This window comes from Haematobia irritans, chromosome 2 (assembly GCF_050003625.1).
Source record: "Haematobia irritans isolate KBUSLIRL chromosome 2, ASM5000362v1, whole genome shotgun sequence".
NCBI lineage: Eukaryota > Metazoa > Arthropoda > Insecta > Diptera > Muscidae > Haematobia > Haematobia irritans.
In genome coordinates this window covers 47,838,041-47,864,044 of record NC_134398.1, presented here as the reverse complement: position 1 = coordinate 47,864,044, position 26,004 = coordinate 47,838,041, and the positions used below count along the sequence as shown (strand labels likewise).

At 28.1% G+C, this 26,004-nt stretch overlaps 1 protein-coding gene across 1 annotated transcript in view; it reads right to left on the bottom strand.

The window, feature by feature from the left end:
• The window catches only part of LOC142224204 (neuronal acetylcholine receptor subunit alpha-7-like), a 1,091,332-nt gene that overhangs the window by 303,114 nt on the left and 762,214 nt on the right, over positions 1-26,004 (bottom strand). The window lies entirely within an intron of this gene.

The window sequence follows — 26,004 nt, the reverse complement described above, 5'->3', positions numbered from 1 at the left end:
GCAATTACATTATTTTGACAAAGTAATTAAGTTTTAATGGAGAAATTTGCTCTTTTTCAAAATCATATCAAAGCTTTTGTCGTTTGAGTACCCTTCAGTTTTTTTGGTGCCAATTGACCCCTTTTTCCAAGCAATTGGAATTTTATACCGGTCATGGGACTAGTTGTATTTAGCCAATTGGTAGCCACTTCATGAATTTGTCTCTAGACCACAATGAACCCATCCCCTAACCGGTTCAAATGTCTCTATCACAGGGTTAATTAACACATTTCTGGCCCTTTTGCATCTATAACAGGGACAGTTCTATTTTTAGATTTTTTTTCAGTTATATTTTCCCTACATTTGTTCATTTTCTACCAATATCACAAACATTTAAATTGACGTTTCAACGCTGGGTGTTCAATGGCGTTTGTGGCTGAATGCGTTAAGGCGTTTTGTTATGCTGCCAGTAAACCCAGGTTCAAAACCTGGCCGGAGCGAAAAAGTTTTTCAAATTGTAAAAATTAGATAAAATAACATAAGACAAATAAAAAAAAACATTGATAGAAATAAGAAGTAAAATTGGTGGAAAAATTTGTTTTTTTAGAACTGTCTCTCTAACATGTCTATTTGAACTGGTTAATTGGTGGGTTGAAAACAACCGGTTAAAGGATTGGTTTGTAGGTATCTATGTGGGGGTCAATTGACCCTTCCTATGACAACCCCATGTTAATTTCACCGGTCACCTAACCAGTTAAAGGACTTGTACCGGCTATAAAGGACAGGTGAATCGACCGGTTTGGGACCAGTCCCAAGAACTGAAGGGTAGCTCCCCTTCAGTTTTTTTGGTGCCAATTGACCCCTTTTTCCAAGCAATTCGAATTTTATACCGGTCATGGGACTGGTTGTATTTAGCCAATTGGTAGCCACTTCATGAATTTGTCTCTAGACCACAATGAACCTATCCCCTAACCGGTTCAAATGTCTCTATCACAGGGTTAATTAACACATTTCTGGCCCTTTTGCATCTATAACAGGGACAGTTCTATTTTTAGATTTTTTTTTCAGTTTTATTTTCCCTACATTTGTTCATTTTCTACCAATATCACAAACATTTAAATTGACGTTTCAACGCTGGGTGTTCAATGGCGTTTGTGGCTGAATGCGTTAAGGCGTTTTGTTATGCTGCCAGTAAACCCAGGTTCAAAACCTGGCCGGAGCGAAAAAGTTTTTCAAATTGTAAAAATTAGATAAAATAACATAAGACAAATAAAAAAAAACATTGATAGAAATAAGAAGTAAAATTGGTGGAAAAATTTGTTTTTTTAGAACTGTCTCTCTAACATGTCTATTTGAACTGGTTAATTGGTGGGTTGAAAACAACCGGTTAAAGGATTGGTTTGTAGGTATCTATGTGGGGGTCAATTGACCCTTCCTATGACAACCCCATGTTAATTTCACCGGTCACCTAACCAGTTAAAGGACTTGTACCGGCTATAAAGGACAGGTGAATCGACCGGTTTGGGACCAGTCCCAAGAACTGAAGGGTCTCTATATATGCTCTCTCAATGATTCTCAAATTATATTTCTCCATACCATTATAACAAGAGGGAATAACAACACACACACACAATGCAAGAAAATAACAGCTACCCTTCAGTTCTTGGGACTGGTCCCAAACCGGTCGATTCACCTGTCCTTTATAGCCGGTACAGGTCCTTTAACTGGTTAGGTGACCGGTGAAATTAACATGGGGTTGTCATAGGAAGGGTCAATTGACCCCCACATAGATACCTACAAACCAATCCTTTAACCGGTTGTTTTCAACCCACCAATTAACCGGTTCAAATAGACATGTTAGAGAGACAGTTCTAAAAAAAAACAAATTTTTCCACCAATTTTACTTCTTATTTCAATCAATGTTTTTTTTATTTGTATTATGTTATTTTATCTAATTTTTACAATTTGAAAAACTTTTTCGCTCCGGCCAGGTTTTGAACCTGGGTTTACTGGCAGCATAACAAAACGCCTTATCGCATTCAGCCACAAACGCCATTGAACACCCAGCGTTGAAACGTCAATTTAAATGTTTGTGATATTGGTAGAAAATGAACAAATGTAGGGAAAATATAACTGAAAAAAAATCTAAAAGTAGAACTGTCCCTGTTATAGATGCAAAAGGGCCAGAAATGTGTTAATTAACCCTGTGATAGAGACATTTGAACCGGTTAGGGGATGGGTTCATTGTGGTCTAGAGACAAATTCATGAAGTGGCTACCAATTGGCTAAATACAACTAGTCCCATGACCGGTATAAAATTCCAATTGCTTGGAAAAAGGGGTCAATTGGCACCAAAAAAACTGAAGGGTAGTGAGTATGTTAAACAGAGTTGCCATTTTGGTACGATCGGATCATATTTGATTTAAATCTGAACCGATTTTCAAACATTTTTTAAGACTTCTTACAAAATCTCTAGACTTAAATTTTAAATCGGATAACGCCATGGGGCGGAGTACAATGCTAGTAAGAAACTATGGGAAATATTGGAATCTAATGCCTTTTTTATGCAATTTCGAAAAAGTGTCTTTACGATTTATCGGTCGATAGCTATGTATTAGAGGTAAAGAAAAAATTTAATAATAATAATAATAACATGATAAATATGGGTATTTTGGCCATAATTTCCCAGATTGGAGGAGGATATATATGATAGGAGGAACATATATGAAGACTTCGCCTAAATCTGAGATGATTTCGACCAAATACACATTGATCAAATCATAAATGTACGCTCTGTACAATCAAGTCAATCGGAGGAATTTTGACCTTCGAAGGACATAATAGCACGGTTGCCACTCGAACAAAAAAAAAATTTACCAAAATTTGTAGAAAATTTTACCAAATTAATGCAAAACAAAAAAAAACATTTTTGCAAAATTTTATCTCTACAGAAATTTTTTCAAAATTGTGTTCCTGTAGAAGTTAGGTTAGGTTAACTATAATAGCAGCTCAAAAGGAAATTTTGTCAGAATTTTATTTCTGTAGAAAATTTTGTCAAAATTTTATTTCTATAGGAAATTTTGTCAAAATTTTATTTTTATAGGAAATTTTGTCAACATGTTATTTTAGAAAATTTTGTCAAAATTGTGTTTCTGTAGAAGTTAGGTTAGGTTAAGTATAATAGCAGCCCAAAAGGAAATTTTGTCAGAATTTTATTTCTATAGAAAATTTTGTCAAAATTTTATTTCTATAGGACACTTTGTCAAAATTTTATTTCTATAGAAAATATTGTCAAAATTTTATTTCTATAGAAAGTATTGTCAAAATTTTATTTCTATAGACAATTTTGTCAATTTTTTTCTATAGAAAATTTTGTCAAAGTTTTGTTTCTATAGAAAACTTTGTCAGAATTTTATTTTTATAGGAAATTTTGTCAATATGTTATTTCTATAGAAAATTTTGTCAAAATTGTTTTTCTATATAAAATTTTGTCAAAATTTTATTTCCATAAAAAATTTTGTCAAAATTTTATTTCTATAGAAAATTTTGTGAACATTTTATTTCATTCGTTTTTTTGTTATTGGTGTTTTTTTTTCTTTAATCATTGTTGTTGTTTTTGATTTCAGCTTATATAGGGCTTTGTCCAAATAAATTTGACAAACACTATTTTCCTCAGTTGGTTAAGCTACACTTGTAGTTTAGTCAATGCATGGTTTTAAGCTGAAATCAAAAACAACAACAAAATTTTATTTCTATAGAATATTTTGTCAAAGTTTTATTTCTATAGGAAATTTTGTCAAAATCTTATTTCTATAGAAAATTGTATCAATTTTTGTTTCTATAAAAAATTTGTCAAATTGTTTTTCTATAAAAAATTTCGTCCAAGTTTTGTTTCTATAGAAAATTTTGTTAACATTTTAGTCTATAGAATATTTTGTCAAAATGTTATTTCTATAGAAAATTTTGTCAATTTTTTTCTATAGAAAATTTGTCAATTTTTTTTTCCTATAGAAAATTTTGTTTCTATAGAAAATTTTGTCAGAATTTTATTTTTATAGGAAATTTTGTCAAAATGTTATTTCTATAGAAAATTTTGTCAAAATTGTTTTTCTATACAAAATATTGTCAAAATTGTATTTCATTCGTTTTTTTGTTATTGTTGTTTTTTTTAAATCATTGTTGTTGTTTTTGATTTCAGCTTATATATAGGGCTTTGCCCAAATAAATTTAAAAATAAATTTATAAGTTAGTGCATATGTTTGCAACACCCAGAAGGAGACGAGATAGACACATGGTGTCTTTGGCAAAAATGCTCAGGGTGGGCTCTTGAGTCGATATAGCGATGTCCGTCTGTCCGTGAACACATTTTTGTAATCAAAGTCTATGTCGCAGTTTTAGTCCAATCGACTTCAAATTTAGCACAAGTATGTGTTTTGGCTCAGAATAGATCCCTATTGATTTTGGAAGAAATCGGTTCAGATTTAGATATAGCTCCCATATATATCTTTCGCCCGATATGCACTTATATGGCCCCAGAAGCCAGAGTTTTACCCTAATTTGCTTAAAATTTTGCACAAGAAAAGCAATTAGTACTATAGTCAAGTGTGCCAAATTTTATTGAAATCGGTTCAGATTTAGATATAGCTCCCATATATATCTTTCGCCCGATATGGACTAATACGGTCCCAGAAGCCAGAGTTTTACCCCAATTTGGTTGAAATTTTGCACAGGGAGTAGAATTAGCATTATAACTATGCGTGCCAAATTTGGTTGAAATCGGTTCAGATTTAGATATAGCTCCCATATATAGCTTTCGCCCGATTTGCACTCATATGACCACAGAGGCCAATTTTTAACTCCGATTTAGTTGAAATTTTGCACAGGGAGTAGAATTAGCATTGTAGCTATGCGTGGCAAATTTGGTTGAAATCGGTTCAGATTTAGATATAGCTCCCATATATATGTTTTTCTGATTTCGACAAAAATGGTCAATATACCAACATTTTCCTTGTAAAATCGCCACTGCTTAGTCGAAAAGTTGTAAAAATGACTCTTATTTTCCCAAACTTCTAATACATGTATATCAAGCGATAAATCATAAATAAACCTTTGCGAAGTTTCCTTAAAATTGCTTCAGATTTAAATGTTTCCCATATTTATACCCTTCACCACTACTGTGGTACAGGGTATAAAAAGTTTGTGCATTTGTATGTAACGCCAAGAAGGAGTAATCATAGACCAACCTTTTAGCATACGGATCGGCTTAGAATTAAATTCTGAGTCGATTTAGCGATGTCCGTCTGTCTGTCTGTCCGTCTGTCAGTCCGTCTGTCTGTCCGTCTGTCTGTCTGTTGATGTATTTTTGTGTGCAAAGTACAGCTCGCAGTTTTAGTCCGATTGTCCTAAAATTTGGTGCAGAGTCCTGTTTCGGCTCAAAGACGATCCCTATTGATTTTGGAAAAAATCGGTTCAGATTTAGATATAGCTGCCATATATATTTTTCACCGATCTGCTCATAATTGGCGTGTATATCAACCGATCTTCCTCACATTCCGTACATCCGAATATTTTATGAGTCTCGAAAAACTTGCAAAATATCAACAAAATCGGTTCAGATTTAGATATAGCTCCCATATATAGCTTTCGCCCGATTTACACTCATTTGCCCACAGAGGCCAATTTTTTGCTCCGATTTAGTTGAAATTTTGCATAGGGAGTAGAATTAGCGTTGTAACTATGCGTGCCAAATTTGCTTGAAATCGGTTCAGATTTGGATATATCTCCCATATAAAGCTTTCGCCCGATTTACACTCATATGACCACAGAGGCCAATTTTTAACTCCGATTTAGTTGAAATTTTGCACAGGAGTAGAATTAGCATTGTAGCTATGCGTGCCAAATTTGGTTGAAATCGGTTCAGATTTAGATATAGCTCCCATATATATGTTGTTCTGATTTCGACAAAAAATGGTCAAAATACCAACATTTTCCTTGTAAAATCGCCACTGCTTAGTCGAAAAGTTGTAAAAATTACTCTAATTTTCCTAAACTTCTAATACATATATATCGAGCGATAAATCATAAATAAACTTTTTCGAAGTTTCCTTAAAATTGCTTCAGATTTAAACGTTTCCCATATTTTTTTTCTAACATTGTGTTCCACCCTAGTGCATTAGTCGACTTAAATTTTGAGTCTATAGATTTTGTAGAAGTCTATCAAATTCTTCCAGATCGAGTGATATTTCAATGTATGTATTTGGGACAAACCTTTATATATAGCCCCCAACACATTTGACGGATGTGATAAGGTATCGAAAATTTAGATCTACAAAGTGGTGCAGGGTATAATATAGTCGGCCCCGCCCGACTTTAGACTTTCCTTACTGGTTTTTTACTAACATTGTGTTCCACCCTAGTGCATTAGCCGACTTAAATTTTGTCTATAGATTTTGTAGAAGTCTATCAAATTCTGTCCAGATCGAGTGATATTTAAATGTATGTATTTGGGACAAACCTTTATATATAGCCCCAACACATTTCACGGATGTGATATGGTATCGAAAATTTAGATCTACAAAGTGGTGCAGGGTATAATATAGTCGGCCCCGCCCGACTTTAGACTTTCCTTACTTGTTTGTATTTTAAAAGTTTTTGGTATTTTAATATTATTGCTCTTATTATAATTACTCTGCCCTTGCTTAATTGTTAATCTCTCTATGTATCTTTTCTCCGAAAAAAATCCTTTCAAACTCATCAATATTAGCTTATACAATAATGAGCTTTACAATTGCAACCCTTAAGAGAAACATGCAATTACAAAATTCACATTCCTATAATTTATGAGTTTAGGGTAAACAATTACTTTGGCTCATCGTTTGTCATATGGCCCTCATTAACATAGAATTTGACATTTGAAAACTCATTAGACAACATTGGTCTAATGAATGACCTCCCTCTCATTTCCTTGAAATGAGTTGAGAGAAAAACCTGGGAGGGGGTTAAATCAAATGCTCTGTGTGCAATTCTCTTGTGTCTCTTCTTTTTTGGGGGGGCGTACAATGCATTCACAAAGGTATACAAGATTTGATGGGCGTGCAAATAACAATTAAAAATCATGGCAATAATTTCGTTTTGCAACACTAATTACACTTGTAAGTCTTTTGTGTTCGTATGAAAGTATATATATGTATAATAGGGTGGAATTGCGATATATCATAGAAAACGTTATTGCATGATATGACATACATATATTTGCCCAATTATTATACTATGATCCGATAGTGGTGTAAGAAGTCATTGGAGTAAGACTACACCCCACTGGCGTAATTATCAGTTTGACGGTTTTAATGTGATATATTTGTTTTTTTTTGTTTGTTTGTTTTTTTTTTTTTATTCGCAAGATTGTTGGTCAAAAAGACTATCGGTGGATTCTAGAAGTTGGAAAGGATTAATATTGGTAGTTGTTTTATACTGAAAAATATATTGACCTAATATGAAAAATTATGCAATCTAAATTTTAGGACCCGCAATTTTCACAATATTAAGGAAAATTTCTTTAAAAAATTAAATTTTATTTATTGAAAGTTTATAATCTTTGTTTCCAATTTCCTCTTTTCATTAAATATAGCGTGGATTCCCGAAGTTGGAAAGGATTAATATTGGTAGGAGATTTGATTCTTATTTATACTGAAAAATATATTGGCCTAATATGAAAAATTATGCAACCTAAATTTTATGTCACGCAATTTTCAAAATATTAAGGAAAAATTTCTTTAAAAAATGAAAATTTATTTAACGAATTTTTATAATCTTTGCTTGCAATTTCTTCTTTTCATTAAATATAGGATATGTAGTTTGGAAGTGTGCATCCCTTCTTTAAAATCATATTGCTTTGAACTAAAGAAAACTTTCTTTAAAGTAAAGAAACATTTTTTGATTTAAAGATATCGTCTTCAAATTAATTTATATACTAAAAGATTTAAAATAAAAAAAATTCAAATATAGTCTCAGATTTATTTTGAGGATTTTTCACCTTTGGTTTAAACTTATTTTTTTGCAATTATATCCAATATCCCTAATATCCTTAAAGGAAAGTCAAAATCTTTGTGTCCAAGTAAACGCTTCGTACTAGATACCCTGTATGACTTAAATTTCGTCCATCGTCGTATTCCCTTTAAACAGTGAATTCAAATTCAATTCGCCACATATTTTTCTGCAATATTCTTATTTTCACCATTCACTCTAATATTCAATAGCCATGACGACAACAACTACACAAATAAAACACTTTGAACAATAGCAGCAACAATGACTATAATGACAACCAAAAAAAAAAAAAAAATACATCCCACAGCAAGCATCATTACTCTCATCATTAATGTTTTTCCATAGAGTTTTTAACTCATTAGGCTAATGTTAAGCTAACACTACTACCTACAATACCAACATGGTTTGCTCATTACTATTAATAGAGGAGAGATAGCACGAAAGAGGGTTACAAACAAAAAGTACCAAGAGTATACACTAAATAAATACACAACTGCATTGATAGAAGTGTACTACAAATATACCCACGCACACCCACATAGCATAGATGATCTACTAATCTCAAAAGATGTGAGTAAATGCTCTCTCCTTTACAAGGCTAACAGAACATGCATACTTCACTAGCTGTAATGATGATTGGACAAACATTAGAGTCAAAGACAATAAATTTAAGCAAGATAGGAAATTGGCTTGCGTCATACCAAATGTTGCATTTACCAAGTTAGTTCCATACATGTTTTGTATTTTTTTATTTGTTTTTCGTTTCTATTTTTTAAATGAAAAACTTAATTTTCTTATTGAAACAATGTTAAATTTTAGGTAAGAACAAAAAAATTACATTTTCCCCTTTATGGAAATTTCTTTTTATTTGCATTTTAATGCTATGTCAATACTTGTCGTATACGCGTTTGGTTCGAGTATGCCTATCTTCCTAGAGTTTATTGGCTTTGATTAGAATAGCTTGTCTATATGAATTGTTTGAAAGTTTGAACATCGATTAGAGAGGAGATGTAGCATAGAGAAAATTACAAACTTATTGTACTCCCATGCCAAAATTTTAATAAATATCTACCAAATAAAAAGAATCCTATTTTGGAGTTTTTGATCAACATTTTGTAGTTAGTATGGAAAAATGTTTTTTCTCCGAAAGAAAGTTTTTATTATTTTATTTTGATTATTTCAGTTTCTACTTCTACAAAAAGGGAGATCTTACTCAAAATGGACTTTTATACTTTATACTTAGACCTAACACGAAAATTAAAATTTTTAAAAATAATGAATTTATTTAATGAAAATTTTGTCAACATTTTATTTCTATAGAAAATTTTGTCAAAATTTTATTTCTGTTAATAATTTTGTCAAACTTTTATTTCTTTCGATAATTTTGTCAAAATTTTATTTCTATAGAAAATTTTATCAAAATTGTATTTCTATAGAAAATTTTGTCAAAATTTTATTTCATATTTGTTGTAAACTACAAGAGTAGCTTAACCAACAGAGGAAAAGAATGTTTATCAAATTTATTTGGCTATCATAAACCTTTTTCCGGAAGATTCAAGTGTGGTTCACTTTGGGTTTAGTAAACTACCCGAATTTATTCTGATAATAGGTTGCTTGTTTTGCTGCAAGTAGAGAATGCTGATGAGGAATGTGGTCATTCCGAAACGTGCGTCCATCCAACGAAAAACGAAAATTTTAATTCTTTAGAAACTTTCGTTAAAATTTATTTCCTTCAAAAATTTTACCAAAATTTTATTTCTTTAGAAAATTTTGTTAAAATTTTATTTCTATAAAAAATTTTTTCGAAATTTTGTTTAAAAGAAAATGTTGTTAAAATGTTGTTCCTATCGAAAATTAAAATTAGAAAATTTTGTCAAAATTGTATTTCTATAGAAGTTTTCGTCATAATTTTATTTGTGTAAAAAATTTTATCAAAATTTTGTCAAACAAAAAATTTGTTAGAAAATTTTGTCAAAATTTTATTTCTATAAAAAAATTTTGGCAAAATTTTGTTTTAAAGAATTTTTTTTCAAAGAACATTTTTTTTAGAAAAGTTTGTGCAAATTTTGTAATTTTTTTCAAAAATTTTGTCAAAAAAAATTTTTCTAAATTTAATTCTTTAGAAAATTTTCGAAAAAAAATTTAGAAAATTTAGTCAAAAAATTTTCTAAAAAAATTTTAGAAATTTTAGTCAAAAAACTTTGTTAGAAAATATTTTCAAAATTTTATTTCTATAAAAAATTTTGTCAACATTTTATTTCTATAGAAAATTTTGCCGAAATTTTATTTTTTAGAAGATTTTGTCAATTTTTATTTCGTTTGATAAAATCTTATTTCTATAGAAATTTTTTTCAAAATTTTGTCAATATGTTTGTTTCGAATTTATTTCGGCATAAGCCGGCTATCATACAAAATCTTTTTTCGGAAGGTTCAAGTGTGGTTCATTGTTGGGTTTAATGAACTGCCTGAATTTATTCTGAATTGGTTGATAGTTTTGCTGCAAGTAGAGGATGCTGATGAGGAATGTGGTAATTCCGAAACGTGCGTCCATCCAACCATCTTGCAGTCTACATTCTTTTCCTCTATTGGTTAAGCTACACTTGTAGTTTAGTCAATGTATGGTTTTAAGTTGCAATAAAAAAACAACAACAATACTTAAAGAACAAAACCAACAATAAGAAAACAAAACGAATGGAAAAATTGTATTTTCATAAAAAACTTTGTCGATTTTTTTTCTAAAGACAATTGTGTCAAAATTTTGTTTCTATAGAAAGTTTTGTCGAAGTTTTGTTTGTATAGAAATGAAATTTTGTCAAAATTTTATTCCTATAGAAAGAGTTGTCAAAATTTTATTTCTATAGAAATTTCTTTCAAAGTTTTATTTCTTTAGAAAATCTTGTCAAAATTTTATTTGTGTAAAAATATTTATCAAAATCTTGTCAAAATTTTATTTCTATAAAAAAAAAATTGTCAAAATTTTGTTTCAAAAGAAAATTTTGTCAAACTTTTATTTCAAGAGAAAATTGTGTCAAAATTGTATTTATAAAGAAAATTTTGTCAAAAAAAATTTAAGAAAATGTTGTCAATATATTTTTTTAAAGGATTTTGTAAAAATTTATTTCTTTAGAAAATTTTGTCAAAAATTTATTTTTATAGAAAATTTTGTCAAAATTTTATTCCAATAGAAAATTTTGTCAATCTTTTATTTCTTTAGAAAATTTTGCCAAAGTTTTATTTATAAAGAAAATTTTGTAAAAAAAAACAAAATTTTAGAAAATTTTGTCATTTTTTTTAGAAAATTTTGTCAATATTTTATTTTTGAAGGATTTTGTCAAAATTTTATTTTTAAATGATTTTGTCAAAAATTTATTTTTTTAGAAAATTTTGTCAAAATGTTATTTCTATAGAAAATGCAAAAATTTTAATTCTATAGCAAATTTTGTCAAAATTTTATTTCGTTAGAAAATTTTGTCAAACTTTTGTCAAAATTTTCTTTCTTTAGAAAATTTTGTTAAAATTTTATTTCTATAGAAAATTTTTTTAAAATTTTATGTCAATAGAAAATTTTGTCAAACTTTTATTTCTTTAGAAAATTTTGTCAAAATTGTATTTCTATATTTTTTACTAATCCCGAAATATATAAAAACCCTAGTATTTGAGAGAACGAATAATTGACTCTTTGACCTTTTTACCATGTTACAAATTGTTCTTTGTGCCTTTAAGGCTTATTTAAGCATCTCTGACTTCCTATTCCTATTTCGGATCCTGCCGAAATCATCGATCATACATTTTGTGGGAACAAAAATTAATATAGTTTTCAGTTAATTTTATTTCTATGCTATCCACTAAATGTCTTAGTTTTCTTTTTTAATTCTTAAGACCCAAATATTACTCATTTATCCTTTTTCTAAATGTTTGCTTTGCTCTTCATGAATTTCTACTTAAATTTTGTATACTTTTAAAGCTTTGTACGTATACTTGGAATTACATTAATATGATGTTCACAATTAGCTGCTTGCAAAAAACAAAACCATAATGTATCACTGTTATGCTACGGTAATTAAACAAAAAAAGGGCATTCAAATCATGACAATGCGCTGCTATGATTATCTTCATTGGTAGCAATGCACATACATTCATACATGTTCTCCAACTCATTCTCTCATTTGATCTCACATGGGCACACACATAGGATTCCATTTAACATGAGTACATGTACGCAATGTAAACAATTGTATGTGTTGCTGTGAGTACTGTAAACAATTACGAATGTTTATCTTTCATTCATATTCAATAACATAGCCTTGTGTTTTCAATGAAGCCATTTATGGGATGTTTGACAGTTACTTAGAGAGTAAATAATGGATATATTTGATTAAGAGTAAAAAAAATGGCTAATAAATCAATTTAACTAAATGAATTTTTGATTTTTGATATTTAGAGTATTATTTGAAAAATGCAATAAATTGGTGTGTAATTTATCATTGAAATTTTATAACACAAAATAAAGAACATATTTTCTTTATTATGGTAGAATTAAAAAATCCAATGTAGTTATCGTGATAAATTGCCCTACAATCTGGTAAATATACACATTCTATGGTGAAGGGTATAAGAATAGAAAATTGAAAAATATAGCGTTTTACTTTAATGCATTACATAGCAGCCAACCTGTATTGATCATCAAATAATCGTCAACTTTTCTTGTTGATTTGAACAGGTGTTTCCTGTTTTTTATTCTTTATGTGAACAAGAACAAATATTTCTATATTTGCAACAACAACATAACCTTGTATATTTTTCAGTAAATATATTCATCTTTTTAATGAAATTTCAACAATAGAAGAAATATGCTAATGATTTTTAAACAAACTTTAAGAGAACTAAAAGAAAAAGCTAAAAGAAAAAAACACGAAAACTCAAAAATTTTTTATTTATATTCACTAATGTCACCCAATTATATTTTATATTACGTATAGTTATATAATAGGATTTATTTTATTTATTTCTATTCACTTATATGTCCTTGCAACTCAAAGGTGTTATTTGTTCATTTTAAAAATGAAAAATAAATATCATATAAAAATATATAAACTTCAAGGATGTGTTTCATGTCTTTCAAAGGACATGTTTGTAATTTCAACTTATTTCCTTAGCACTTCAAAAATACATCGCATGAATGTTATTACAAATATAAAAATGTATTACAATATTTAACATACGCTTTGCCTAAGACTTTGCTATTTTGAGTGAAAGAATAGCAATGTTTTTTTTTTGTTATGATATAAACACTAGCATATTAGAATGTATAATGAAGTAAAAATAGGCATCTAAGAAACCTTTAGAAATGCTAATTCTTAAATAATAAAAAATGACACTCTAAATTACTTTTAAGGCAAAAAAAACTGGTGACATTTGCATGGACTTCTCTTCAAAGGAAGCCAATTGGGTACATCTTGCATTACTAGTATACAATTAGGATACTAGTTCTGAACTTTTTCCCATTCAGATACCGCTGAACAAAACAATGGTTTTTGGGCTTTCTACCCTTGACATTGATATTCCAATTCATCGTCATATTGTGGGCCAACAATTTTTTTATTGCGTATCACATATTAATTTCAAAATCAGTGAGCATAAAAGGAGAATCAAAGCCGTTTTATAATTACACCAACAACGGCAGCATATGGTTTCCATTCTACACCAACACTCTCTTTTATTGAAAGATGAATTTAACATGGAGAATCTATTGCGTTAAATGTTTTTGAATCTACGTTTTGCTATCTCATACTTTTATGAATTAAAGTTAACATTAATACTAACATAATTTAAGCTCTCTTATCGTAGTTTAACATGTGAAGTTTCAAAGTCATTGTTTCAATGAGTTATGTGATAATTCGTATCATTAACAGAGGATCTCAAAATGTCAAGCATTTTATGTAATGTAGATCTACATTATATTTTAAATTTACAAAAAAATTGAAATTAACATAAATTTTGGTATACAGAAAGAAATTTTATTTTGGAATTATTACACAAAATATAATAAAAACAAGGCAATAAAGTGTAAAGTAGGGCAGGGCCATCTATTTATTATACTCTTAACCACTATTTATAAAATTTACAAAATTTTTGATACCATCTTAACTCCTCGAAATTTGTTGGGGCTATATAAAGGTTTACATTCCCATACACAAATATTTAACCAGTAAGTAAAGTCCAAAATCGAACGGGGCCGACTATATTATACCCTGCATCACTTTGTAGATCTACATTTTCGCTACCATCTAAAATCCTTCAATTTTGTTGGGTTTATCTTCCCATATACATTTATTTAAATCTGAACCGATTTGAGCAAAATTTTTAAGGCTGACTATTTCATACCCTGCACCACTTTGTAGACCTAAATTTTCGATACCATATCACATCCGTCAAATGTGTTAGGGGCTTTATATAAAGGTTTGTCCCAAATACACACATTTAAATATCACTCGATCTGGACAGAATTATATAGACTTCAACAAAATCTATAGACTCAAAATTTAAATCGGCTAATGCACTAGGGTGGAACACAATATTAGTAAAAAAATATGGGAAACATTTAAATCTTAAGCAATTTTAAGGAAACTTCGCTAAAGTTTATTTATGATTTATCGCTCGATATACATGTATTAGAAGTTTAGGAAAATTAGAATCATTCTTACATCTTTTCGACTAGGCAGTGGCGATTTTACAAGGAAAATGTTGGTATTTTGACCATTTTTGACGAAATCAGAAAAACATATACATGGGAGCTATATCTAAATCTGATCCGATTTCAACCAAATTTGGCACGTATACCTAAAATGCTAATTCTACTCCCTGTGCAAAATTTCAACTAATTCGGAGTTAAAAATTGGCCTCTGTTGTCATATGAGTGTAAATCGGGCGAAAGCTATATATTGGAGCTGTATATAAATCTGAACCGATTTCAACCAAATTTGGCACGCATAGCTACAATGCTAATTCTACTCCCTGTGCAAAATTTCAATTAATTCGGAGTAAAAGGTTGGCCACTGTGGTTATATGAGTGTAAATCGGGCGAACGATATATATGGGAGCTATATCTAAATCTGAACCGATTTCAATAAAATATGTCACACTTGACTACACTACTAATTGTACTCCTAGTGCAAAATTTCAACCAATTTGGGGTAAAACTCTGGCTTCTGGGACCGTATTAGTCCATATCGGGCGAAAGATATATATGGGAGATATATCTAAATCTGAACCGATTTCTTCCAAGATCAATAGGATTCTATTCTGATCCAAAACACATACTTGTGCCAAATTTGAAATCGATTGGACTAAAACTGCGACCTAGACCTTGATTACAAAAATGTGTTCACGGATATGGCTATATCGACTCAGAAGCCCACGCTGAGCATTTTTGCCAAAAACACCCTGTGTATATCTCGTCTCCTTCTGGGTGTTGCAAACATATGCACTAACTTATAATCTACAGTGTGGCACAAGGTATAATTAAGCACACTTGACGATTAGTATAATTGTACTCCATGTGTAAAATTTCCAGAAAATTAGGATAAAACTCTGCCTTCTGGGCCATATAAGTGTGTATCGGGCGAAAGATATATATGGGAGCTATACCTAAATCTGAACCAATTTCTTCCAGAGACAATAGGGTTCTAATCTCACCGAAAGAACATAATATACGTGTGCCGAATTTGAAGCCAATTGGACTAAAATTAGATTTCGATTACAAAAATGTGTTCGCAGATAGACGGACAGACAGACATGTCTAGACCGACACATGTGCACGGTTGCCACAGTTGGTAGAATTCTAACAAAAATGGTAGATTTTTTTACTGTTTGGTAGGCTGGTAGAATTTTTGATGTTTTGGTAGATTTTGAAAATATTTTCTATATAAATAAAATTTTGACAAAATTTAAAAATTTTTAAAATGTAAACTTTAAACTTTCTATAGAAACAAAATCTTAAGAATATTTTCTATAGAAATGAAATGTTGGCAAAATTTTCTACAGAAATAAAATTTTGACGAAATTTTCGATGGATACAAAATATTGACAAGATTTTCAATGTAAATAAAACTCTGAAAAATTTTGGTAAAATTTTCTATAGAAAAAAATTACAAAATTTTCTATAGAAATAAAAATTTGACAAAATTTTTTATAGAAATAAAATTTTGACAAAATTTTCTATAGAAATAAAATTTTGACAAAATTTTCTATAGAAATAAAATTTCCACAAAATTTTTTATAGAAATAAAATGTCAAAATTTTCTATAGAAATGAAATGTTGACAAAATTTTCTATAGAAATAAAATTTTGACCAAAATTTCTATAGAAATAAAACTCTGACAAAGTTTGGTAAAATTTTCTATAGAAATAAAATTTTGACAAAATTTTCTATAGAAAAAAAATTGACAAAATTTTCTATAGAAATAAAATTTTGACAAAATTTTCTATAGAAATAAAATTTTGCAAAATATTGGCAAAAGTTTCTATAGAACTAAAATTTTGACAAAGTTTCCCATAGACTTGAAATTTTAACAAAATTTTCTAAAGACATAATATTTTGTCAACATTTTCTATAGAAATAAAATTTTGACAAAATTTTCTATAGAAACAAAATTTCCACAAAATTTTTTAAAGAGATAAAATGTCAAAATTTTCTATAGAAAAAAATGTTGACAAAATCATCTATAGAAATTAAATTTTGAAAACATTTTCTTTATTAATAAATTTTTGACAACGTTTTCTATAGACATAAAATTTTGACAACATTATCTATAGAAATAAAATTTTAACAAGATTTTCTACAGAAATAAAATTATGACCAAAATTTGAACAACATTTTCCATAGAAATAAAATTTTGACCACATTTTTTATAGAAATAAAATATTCACAAAATTTTCTACAGAAATAAAATTATGACAGAATTTTCTACAGAAATAAAATTATGACAAAATTTTCTATAGAAATAAAATGTTGTCAAAAATTTCAATAAAAGTAAAATGTTGACAAAATTTTCTATAGAAATAAAATTTTTACAACATTTTCGTTGTTAATAAATTTTTGACAATATTTTCTATAGAAATAAAATGTTGACAAAATTTTCTATAGACATAAAATTTTGACAAGATTTGCTACAGAAATAAAATTATGACAAAATTTTTAAAAGGTTGACAAAATTTTCTAAAGAAATAACATTTTGAACAAATTTTCTATAGAAATAAAATTTTGAAAAATATTGGCAAAACTTTCTATAGAACTAAAATGTTGACAAAGTTTCCCATAGACTTGAAATTTTGACAAAATTCTCTAAAGAAATAAAATTTTGTCAAAATTTTCTATAGAAATAAAATTTTGACAAAATTTTCTATAGAAATAAAATTTTGACAAAATTTTCTATAGAAATAAAATGTTGACAAAATTTTCTATAGAAATAAATTTTTTACAAAACTTTCTATAGAAATAAAATTTTGACAAAATTTGCTATAGAAAAAAAAATTGACAAAATTTTCTATAGAAATAAAATTTTGACAAAATTTTCTATGGGAATAAAATTTTGACAAAATTTTCTATAGAAATAAAATTTTGACAAAATTTTCTATAGAAATAAAATTTTGAAAAAATTTTCTATATAAATAAAATTTCTACAAAATTTTTTAAAGAAATAAAATGTCAAAATTTTCCATAGAAAAAAATGTTGACAAAATTTTCTATAGAAATAAAATTTTGACCAGATTTGCTACAGAAATAAAATTATGACAAAATTTTTAAAAGTTTAACAAAATTTTCTAAAGAAATAACATTTTGAACAAATTTTCTATAGAAATAAAATTTTGAAAAATATTGGCAAAACTTTCTATAGAACTAAAATTTAGACAAAATTTTCTATAGAAATAAAATTTTGAACAAATTTTCTATAGCAATAAAATTTTGACAAATTTTTCTATAGAAATAAAATTTTGACAAAATTTTCTATAGAAATAAAAGTTTGACAAAATTTTCTATAGAAATAAAATTTCCACAAATTTTTTTATAGAAATAAAATGTTGACAAAATTTTTTATAGAAATAAAATGTGTACAAGATTTTCTACAGAAATAAAATTATAACTAAAATTTGGACAAAATTTTCTATAGAAATAAAAATTTGACAAAATTTTCTATAGAAATAAAAATTTGACAAAATTTTCTATAGAAATAAAATTTTGACGAAGTTTCCCATAGACTTGAAATTTTTACAAAATTTTCTAAAGAAATAACATTTTGTCAAAATTTTCTATAGAAATCAAATATTGACAAAATTTCCTATAGATATAAAATACTGACAAATTCTTCTATAGAAATAAAATTTTGACAAAATCTTCTAAGAAATAAAATTTTGAAAAAATTAAAAATTTTTTCAAATATTAACAAGATTTTCTACAGAAATAAAGTTATGACAAAATGTTTAAAATATTAACAAGATTTTCTATAGAAGTAAAATTTGGACAATATTTTCTATAGCAATAAAATGCTGACAATATTAGGTGATTCTGCCTAAATTATGGTTGTATGTACTTGCTCATAAGTGTCTTGGCTATAAATATATCTTTCGCTCGTGTAGAGGTATATACCAAATGACATCGGTTTTGTTTTATTTTCAATTTTTTTTTCTTTGCACGTTAATATCGAAATTTCTTCAATCTTAAAATTTGAATATTTCTAGTTTCTTTCATTGCAAACTATCCTTTTAGTTGGGTCAAGAACCCTCCCCAATCCGGCGAGCTAATCCTCTTGTTTGTTTGTTGTTTTTAAAATCGACCATGCTAATGCAAAATAGTGTTTCAATTGTTTAAAAACTTAAGGCAGCATTTCTCAAACATTCAATACTAAGGTTTTTTGGAATTTTATTTAGACAAACAAAAATATTAAATCTCATATTTTTGTTTAGAATTTAATAACACTAAATATCTAATATTCGTGTAGGGTATCACAAGGTCCTCCTTGTTCTACCTTGCGTTATATCACATTTGCTGCAATTAAATGGAACATCTGTTGTAAAATCATGGCATAGCAAATAACGAACAATCTGTGGAAGCGTTGACGTTGTCAGCACTTTAATGCTACTGAGAATGTGGCTTTGAATACAACAGCTGGTGTTGGCATTGAATCATGACTCTGTATAGCGACGAAGGCATTTGCGCCACTCGCAAATGTTTATATAAACTCATCGCCATTGGCTTGATCAAACAGAATTGAAGAGGGCGTGAAATGATGAATTATTGGTAATAGCAAAGTGTTGGTAGCAGATGTAAAATAGACATTAGAAGATTTATATATACGTCAAATTAAAATCGATACTGTAGGGACCTAACAAAGAGCATATAAGTCGTCAATAAATCTACGAAGATTTGAAAATTGTTATGATTTTTTTTGGAATAGACGAAAATAGGGAGTTTCTTTTTGGTGCATTTTTGGCATTGGATGTTCCAGCAAAAAAAACTGTTGGATGTTCTTCCTAAGTCCTTGACCAGAATACCCTCGGTTTACACACGGAAAATTTTTATTCTGATGGGTTAATATTGGAAACGTTTTGGCCAAATCACAAACAATGATTTTTTGTTTTTCGATTTATTGTTTTAGGAAATTTCAATTTTTTTTAATTAGTTAGTATGTTTTATACCCGATAAAGAATAGAAAATTTAAAAGAAATTTTTGTGAAGTGAAAGTCGCTCCCTAAATGAGCATTTGGGATGTACGAAAATTGAAGAACATCGGTTCATAAATACGTCAATTATGATCAAATCGATGATAAACATATAGCAGCAACATCTAAATCTGAACCGAATTTTTCCAAAATCATCAGGGGTTCTCTTTTATCCGAAGAAATGCCCTATACCAAATTTGAGGACGATCGAATTTTAACTGCGAGCTATACTTTCCACACCAAAATACATCAACAGTATATTAAGACGATCGGTATATTAAACAATGGGCCTCAGACTGGTCCTTCTTGGCGTTATCTAGGTGAGGTGAGGATAGGTATAAAGGCAGCTCGACTATTCAGTGCATTGTAATACCACAGTGGTGAACTTCTCTCTTATGACAAGGGATCTCCTTTTTAGAGCCAAGTCCGTATGGCGTTCCACATTACGGCAAAATCACTTAGAGAAGCTTTGAAACACTCAGAAATGTTACCAACATTACTGAAGTGGGATAATCCAACGCTGAAAAACTTTTTGGAGTTCGGTTGAAACTGGGGTTGAACCCAGGGATGATAAATGATATTGATGAAAAAGCACTACAAATGTATTAAAAATGTAGTTTTCGAACCAAAAGGTGCTAAAATTATATAATATCGAATTTATTTGAAAAGTATACGTATATTTAAATCTAGACCGATTTGGAAAATTTGTTTAGATTTTCTACAAAAAAAAAAAAAAATATTTTTCAAAATTTTATTTCTACAGAAAATTTTGTAAAAAATTTATTTCTATAGAAAATTTTGCAAAAAATTTATTTCTTAGAAAATTTTGTAAAAATTTTATTTCTTTAAAAAATGTTGCCAAAATTTTATTTCAGTAGAAAATTTTATCAAAATTTTATTTCTTTAGAATTTTTTTCAAAAATTTTATTTCTATAGAAAATTTTGTCAACAATTTATTTCGATAGGAAATTTTGTCAAAATTTTATTTCCATAGAAAATTTTGTAAAATTTTTATAAAAAATTTTGTCAAAATTTATAAAAATTTTATTTCCATAGAAGAATTTGTCAAAATTTTATTTGTATAGAACATTTTGCCACCAATTATTTCTATAGAAATTTTTTTGAAAATTTTATATCTATAGAAAATTTCTTTTTTAAAAAATGTCAAAATTTTATTTCTATAGTAACTTTTGTCAAAATTTTATTTCTATAAAAAAATTTTATTTCCGTAAAAAATTTGGTCAAAATTGAAAATAGAAAATTTTGCCGACTTTTTAATCTATAGGAAGTTTTGCAAAAATTTTATTTCCATAGAAGATTTTGTAAAAATTTTATTTGTATAGAACATTTTGTTATAATTTTATTTCTATTGATTTTTTTTTTAATTTTATATTTATAGGAAATTTTGTCAAAAATTTATTTCCAAAGAAAATTTTGTCAAAATTTTATTTCCGTAGAAAATTTTGTCAAAATTTTATTTCTTTAGAAAATTTTGTCAACATTTTTTTTCTATAGAAAATTTGTTCAAAATTTTATTTCTATAGAAAATTTGTTCAAAATTTTATTTCTATTGAAAATTTATTTCTATAGGAAATTTTTTAAAAATTTTATTTCCATATAAAATTTTGCCTAATTTTTATTCTAAGGAAATTTTGTCAAAATTAAATTTTTATAGAAAATTTTTTCATAAATTTTATTACTGTAGAAAATTTTGTCAAAAAATTATTTCTATAGGATATTTTGTGAAAATTTTATTTCCATTGAAGATTTTGCCCAATTTTTATTTTATAGGAAGTTTTGCAGACATCTTCTTTTATCGAACATTTTGTCAAAATTTTATTTCTATAGAAGGTTTTGTGAAAATGTTATTTGTATAGAACATTTTGTGAACATTTTATTTGTGGGAATTTTTTTAAATTTTATATTAATAGAACATTTTTTCACAATTTTATTTCCATAGAAAATTTTGTCAAAATTTAATTTCCGTAGAAAATTTTGTCAAAATTATTTCTATAGAAAATTTTGTCAAAATTTTATTTCCGTAGAAAATTTTGTCACAATTTTATTTCTATAGAAAATTAGGTCAAAATATTATTTCCATAGAAAATTCTGTCAAAATTTTATTTCTATAGAAAACTTATTTCTGTAGGATATTTTGTCAAAATTTTATTTCCATATAAAATTTTGCCCAATTTTTATTCTATAAAAAATGTTGTCAAAATTTTTATCTATAGAAAATTTTGTCAAAATTTTTTTCTATAGAAAATTTTGTCAGAATTTTATTTTCGTTTAAAATTTTGTCAAAATTGTATTATTATAGAAAAATGTTTTCAAAAACTTTCTTTTTATATAGCAAATTGTGTCCACAAATTATTTCTACAGGAATTTTTTGTCAAAATTTAATTCCATTGAAAAATTTGCCCAATTTTTATTCTATAGGAAGTTTTGTAAACATTTTATTTTTATCGAACATTTTGTCAAAATTTTATTTCTATAGAAGATTTTGTCAACATTTTATTTCTATAGATTGTTTTTTTTTTTTTTAATTTTATATTTATAGGAAATTTTGTCAAAATTTTATTTCCATAGAAAATTTTATTTCCGTAGAATATTTTGTTAAAATTTTATTTCTATAGAAAATTTTGTCAAAATTTTATATCAGGATAAAATTTTGTCAAAATTTTATTTCCATAGAAAATTTGGTCAAAATTTTATTTCCGTAGAAAATTTTGTCAAAATTTTATTTCTATAGAAAATTTGGTCAAAATTTTATTTCCGTAGAAAATTTTGTCAAAATTTTATTTCTATTGAAAATTTATTTCTATAGGAAATTTTGTCAAAATTTGATTTCCATATAAAATTTTGCCCAATTTTTATTCGAAGGAAATTTTGTCAAAGTTTTATTTTTATAGAAAATTTTGTCAACATTGTACTACTATAGAATTTTTTTCAAAAATTTTCTTTCTATGGAAAATTTTGTCAAAAATTTATTTCTATAGGAAAATTTGTCAAAATTTTATTTCTATTGGAAATTTTGCCCAATTTTTATTCTATAGGAAGTTTTGTAAACATTTTATTTTTATCGAAAATTTTGTCAAAATTTTATTTCTATAAAAGATTTTGTGAAAATTTTATTTGTATTGAATATTTTGTCAACATTTTATTTCTATGTTTTTTTTTTTTAATTTCATATTTATAGAACACTAGCGTAACCCGGCCCGCTTCGCTGCGCATTCCGATGTATATTTGTAGGAACAATTTGCGTTAACTTAGTCAACCATATCCTTCGTGCTGAAAACAAATTCGAAAATACGGAGGATATTCATATGTAAAACGGTTCGTCTTAATAAATGTCTTGGAGAGGGTGTACACTTTCCTCCAAATTTTTTAAATAATGTTCTATATTAAAGTAGTTGGACAATCTTCTATATTTCTTTTGAATTTTAAGTGTGGTTTGTTTGAAAGGTATCATTCTCCTCAAAATTAAGCACTATATTATAATAAAATACAAAGAATTACTGTTTCCCATCCAATAAATCGGAAAAAGCAAAAGTAGTAAAAAAGTTTACCACAATTTCATGTAAATTTAAGTTCGTTACTAAAAAGAAGTCTGGCAGAAGCCTGTGCAAAAATCATAAAATTATGTACCGAGTTCCCATTTATGGACAACCCTCTACTTTCAATTTAAGAAAAAAAAAAAAAACGGACAAAAGGGAACCCTCTCCCCACCTTCACTCCACACCGACCTGATATCGGAATTATAAGCCTCTTCCGTCCAAATATCACAAAGTCAGGTATCAACTATTAATATCGTAACCTCTCCCCACTCCTCTGCAAATTTCAAGTAACTCGGTAAAGTTTAATTGTTTCTCTGTATGTACTTAAGAGAAGCCGATGTCTCCCTATGCCCCTTTGTTCTTATTAAAAAATCAGAAACCTGATATAAATTTCATAACCTAGCCCATTTTTTCCGTAAAATTTCAGTCGAGGGAATTTAGTTTTGTTTTCACTGTACTTTAAAAAAAAGTCGGGCAAAGGGGTTGATCCCAACCCCCCCCTCCGAGCAAATTTCGAAAAGTAATGTAGAGGATTTTTGTCTAGATGCCAACCCCAACATTCAATGAAAATTTCAAGCAAATCGCATAATTTTGTTCCAAGTTTCAAAAAGTAGGGCAAGGGGGAGGTCCCTCTCCCCGTCGACATATGAAATCATCAGGTATCCGATATTAACCCTGGACAGTCATCCTTCGTCAAAATGACGACGCATAATTTCATTTTCGATTTAAAATGCATTTTGGTCGATTGGGAAATGATAAATTTAAGTTATAGCAAAACAACAATTTTATGAATTTTTGTCTTATACTAATTAAAAACAAATTGAATTAGGAAATTAACTCAATTTTGGTTCTCATTTTTGCTCACGATGCAAATTATAGCGTCTTGAAAAAAGCCGTAGTCAAAATGACGAAGGATGACGTTAGTGTACAAAAAATAAGGATGACTTTCCAGGGTTAATTAAATAACCTCACCGCATGTTCTCTGTAAATCTCAGATAATTTAGAGAATTTTAGTTTTTTCACTGTACTTTAAAAAATGTCGAACAAAGGGGAGGTCCCCCTCCGCCACCAAATATCGAAATATAAAGTAGCGGATCTTTGTCTAGCTGCCAACCCCAACCTTCAATGAAAATTTCAAGCAAATCGGTCAACTTTGGTCCAAATTTCAAAAAGTCCGACAAAGGGGAGGTCCCCCTCCGCGACCAGGTGTCAAAAAATGAGGTACCCTATTTTCACCACATGAACGCCCCCTACGATCTCTGAAAGTTTCAAGTAAATCGGTTCAGCCGTTTCGTAGCCAACTCGGACCATACAAACAAACAAAAAGTCGCTTAAGGGGAGGTACCCCCTCCCGATCAAATTTCGAAAAAAAAAATTGCGAATCTTTGTCTAGGGATCACCCCCTACTATCCCTGAAAACTCCGTGCAAATCGGTAAAGTTTGGTTTAATTTTCAAAAAGTCGGACAAAGGGGAGGTTCCTCTCCGCGACCATATGTCAAAAAATGAGGTACCCTATTTTCAGCACATGAGTGCCCCCCACGATCTCTGAAAGTTTCAAGTAAATCGGTTCAGCCGTTTTCGCGCCAACCCGGAACATACAAATAAACAAACAAACAAATAAACAAACATAATTTGAATTTTATATATATAGATTTTGTCAAAATTTTATTTCCATAGAAAATTTTTTTAAAATTTTATTTCCGTAGAAAATTTTGTCTACATTTTATTTTTATAGGAAAATTTGTCAAAACTTTATTTCCGTAGAAAATTTTGTCAAAATTTTATTATTATAGAAATTTTTTTAGAAATTTTCTTTCCGTAGAAAATTTTGTCAAAATTTTATTTCTAGTGAAAATGTATTTCTATAGGATATTGTGGCAAAATTTTGTTTCCATATAACTTTTTATTTCTATTGAAAATTGATTTCTATAGGATATTGTGCCAAATTTTGTTTCCATATAAAATTTTGCCCAATTTTTATTCCATAGGAAATATTGTCAACATTTTATTTCTATAGAAAATTTTGTCAAAATTTTATTTCCGTTGAAAATTTTGTCAAAATTTTATTTCCGTTGAAAATTTTGTCAAAATTTTATTATTATAGAACATTTTTGTAAATTTTCTTTCTATAGAAAATTTTGTCAACAATTTATTTCTATAGGAAATTTTGTCAACATTTTATTTCCATAAAAATTTTTATCAAATTTTTATTTCTATAGAAAGTTTTGTCAACAATTTATTTTTATGGGAAATTTTGCCAAAAATTTTATTTCCATTTTTTTTTTTCTGTAGGAAATTTTGTCAAAATTTTATTTTCATAGACAATTTCGCCAATTTTTTTTTCTACGAGGGCAGTTCGGAAACTTCTTAGCCTAGCACAATAAGCGCGGTATAAACAGAAAAAAGTTAAGTGTTTTGAAAACTTTCATATCTGTTATGAACATATGTTAAATTTTGTTTCGATCTGGTAACTCCTTCATATAGAAACAAGTGTTCAAAAAGGACGCATCCGCAATTTTTTTACAATGGAAAAATTAGAAATGCTTGCTATTATTAAATATTTACATAAAAAAGGTTTATCAGGACAAGAAATCCATAATGATATGGTGAATGTGTTAGGTGAAAGTGCTCCTTAATATGAAACAGTACAAAATTGGGTTGCTGAATTTAAACGTGGTCCTACAAGCATTGAAGATAAACCAC